Consider the following 3934-nt stretch of genomic DNA (forward strand, 5'->3'; position numbering starts at 1 on the left):
TGAATGACGGTTTTTAACGCCTCCATCCACAAGCTCAACGGTAAGGTGGAGTAACTTGTCATACTATGAACCATATCCATCAGGGTACGATTGCGTCTTTTAGCTACTCTATTCTGCTGAGATTCGCTTGGTGTAGAATACTATGTTACTATGCTATTCTCTTGTAAAAACCTTGCAAAAGGTCTAGGAACTTGGCCATATGAGGTATGTCGACTGTAGTACTCCCCCCCCATGGTCGGACCTGACTATCTTAATCTTTAAATTGTGTTGGTTTTCAACTTCTGCCTTAAATATCTTAAATTTATCCAATGCTTTTGTTCTTTCTTTGATTGGATAAATGTAGCCATAACGGGAGTAATCATCTATGAATGTTATGAACGAATCATAACCATCCACACTCTTTACAGGAAACGGACCACAGATGTATGTGAATAATCTGTAAAATTCCTACGCTTCGTTTGTCATCTTTCTTAATTTTCTTTACATACTTTCCTTTTATGCATTCTCTGTATTGTTCTAAATCTGAGAACTCTAATGGAGGAAGAATAGCATTCTTAACTAGTCTTTTTATTCTCCCCCTCAAAATATGGCCTAAACGATAGTGCCATAATTTCGACGGTGCATTGTGAGCTCTCTTTCGTTTTCTATTTACATCCGCAGACAAGGATACATTCTCATTGTCACACGCAACGTTCCCATCATCGCATACAACATTCACATCATCACATAGTGATAACAAATAAAGCTCATTTTATAAGATAGCAAGACCAACACATGCATTATTAAATGTTATCTTACATTTGCCATTTCTAAAATGGCAATCATATCCATCATTGTCCAAGCTTGAAACACTAATCAAGTTTCTCTGTAAAGAGGGGACATAAAGTACATCTCTAAGTAAAAGTGTAAAGCCATCAACAAGCTATAGAGAAAGATCGCCAACGGCCTCAACATCTGCTCGGACTCCATTTGCAACTTTAACGTGTCTTTCTCTTCTTTGCGTAGTCCTCGTCAAATAGAATCCCTATAAGGAATTAGCAATATGAACAGTTGCACCTGAGTCAATCCATCAAGTAGATTTCAAATACTGTACATACAAGGATTCATTTATGAATGTAATAATGTTCTCACCTTTCTTTGCCATGATCATCTTTAAGTAATCGGGACATCTTTCTTATAATGTACCGTCTTCTTGCAATAGAGACACTAGTCTTTCTTTACTATGAACTTGTTATGCTGAGGCTGATGCAGCATGGGACCCTTTCCCTTTAACTTTGAGGAGGAGTTAGCATTATTATTCTTTTTCTTATTGTCTTTCACATAATTGATAGTGCCACCATTGGCAACTTTCATTCTCTCCTCTTGCACACACATAGTCATGAGCCTCTCTAAGTTCCACTTCTCGGACTGTATGTTGTAGTTAGCAACAAAAGTGTCAAATTCCTTTGGCAAGGAAGCAAAAATCAGATGGATAAGGAACTCTTCCTTGAGAGCCAGATCCATTAGTTTTAGCTTGGATGCTAAATTGCTCATCCTTAGTATGTGCTCTCTTACACCACCATTTCCAGAGTATCTCTCTGTCACCAACTGCTTTATCAGCTGGGTAGCATATGTCTTCGAAGAGCCAGTGAACTGACTCTTTATTCTATCGAGGTACTCGGTGACCGTGTCACACTCTGGGATTGAGCCCACAATTGTAGGCTCAATCGTGTTCTTTATCATAGCCAAATATTTCTTGTTGGCAGTGACCCACTTCCCATGCTCAAGGTCATAGGACATCTTTTAGGATTCAAAATCCCTTTCTCTAGTTGCCCAAGCGGCATTAGCCTCGTTTGTCTCCCTCACCGGTGCCATAGGCTTAGTGGGACACAGTGAGGTGACTACCCAGTTGTCGCACCCAATTTTAAGGATAAAATTGAATGCACAAAACTCGTGTGTGCCCAGGAATCAATCACACACACAAGCTGACAAATTACAATAGTATCATCACGGTGTCTCATATATCAGAGTTATAATAAAACTTAGTCTTATACATCACAGCGGAATAATAAAAAGATAATAAACTCTCGTGGCCGTCATCACAGGGAAGGTCAACTGGTTGACCACAAGCCTAATAATCCTCCGAGAAATCCTCATACCCGTTGTCATCTGTTACCCATCCGGGATTTTTATCCAAGTAAAGAAAATAAACAAGTGTAAGTACATTCCGTACTTAGCAAGCTAACATGGGGTTATGAAGCTCAAAAAGGTTGACACTGGTTTACTGCAGTTAGCACTTTTAGTAAGTCAAAAATTTATTATCAAGGATTATCAAGTTATGCTTAAGCTCCCTTTTCAACCCACATAATCATATATCATAACCGGTTGAATCATGAAACATCATCATAATATCATCATAGTCATCATGTATGAACAACATTATAAGTAGCCATTTATTCTGTGAGTTTTCCGGGCCGCTCGTAACCGTGAGCACGGCTATTATAATAGTTTGTTACCCTCTGTAGAGGTGGTGCACATTCACCGCAAGTCATGATCTCCATATGCCCGGGTTAATTACTCCCATGTCACTACCAAGGTGAGCGGGCAGGGTACACTATGAAGCCATTTCATAGGTTTCCCTAACAAGTTAGGGCCGCTAGGTTTCCTTGGCAGGCAGATGTAGGAACCCCCCTTTCCTATGGCACACATCCATCGCGGCTATACTCATAGGAACAAAGGCAGCCCTATACCCAAAGTGGCAAGCCCCATTTGCGCCAAAAAGGTAACCTCTAACTAGTTAGGAAAGATCCTATTACTGAGCTAAAGTCAGAGCCATATGACTCTCCCGATTGCACTGTCAGTCCTAGCTTTTGCCGATAGATAAGTCCTTATGGAGGGCCGGGAGCAACATGAACAAAGGTCAATTGCACTTTCGCCCTATGGAACAGTTGTTATAAATCATGTTACTCACTTTGTTCCATAGTATCATTCATCAACATGTATATCAAGTACAGTTAGAGCACTAGCAATCTACCCATATGCATTTAACCCATAGGAGATAAGGAACAGGATAACAATCACTAGGATGTCCTTACGGGTATCAAAATTAGACACATGCATATGAGTAATTGATTAAAGTGAAATAGGACATCAAGGAAGGCCCATGTTATACTTGCCTTGGTTCACAAACTCGTGTTGGTCCTGCTGGTCGTCGAAGAGTTCTTGGTCTCCAATGTTTTCCTCACCGTCTGAACGCGACCAACACGGCAACATACAACATTCCAATAGCATTCATGCAAAGCAAACATTCCTATCATTAGAACCGTACACCAACAGTATTGAAATCAAGATAAAATGTCTGTAAAACTAATCTACGTTTCGCTACGATCACGTCAACGCGAAGTTCACGAAAAATGGAGCTAAAATGCGATAGTTATGATTAAAACGGGTTTTCCTAAAGCCATATATTTACTTAAATCTAATCATGAAATTAAAAAGTTCCAAACTTGACTAACAGTAGCTCCAACATGTAGCTTATGAAATTACGAAGCTAACACGATTTGAATGGATCAATTCAGAGTTAAAACGACAATTTTATAAGCGAAATAGTTCGGATGGCATTTCTGTAAATACTGAAAACGTATTCTAGAGTAAAGCAGTGAACTTTACGCTTTCAAAATGAGAATGCGTAATAAAGGAAATACGCTTTGGACTGCGGGTTAGGACTTAGAAAATTATAGGGTCTCTTTAGCAAATTGACCCCCGAAGGGGTATCTTCAAACGCGAGCCGTCGGATTAGAAATGAATGGCCAGAAATCGATCTGGGGAAGAGAGAAGAAAGGGGTGGCCAGCCGGAACAGTGACTCCGGCGACAACTCCATGGCCGGCGGCGTGGAGATCACCGGCGAGCGGGTAATTTGGCCTACGGGCCTCGGTTTTCTAATCCAAGAGCACC

Source organism: Miscanthus floridulus, chromosome 2, assembly GCF_019320115.1.
Source record: "Miscanthus floridulus cultivar M001 chromosome 2, ASM1932011v1, whole genome shotgun sequence".
NCBI classification, from domain to species: Eukaryota; Viridiplantae; Streptophyta; class Magnoliopsida; order Poales; family Poaceae; genus Miscanthus; species Miscanthus floridulus.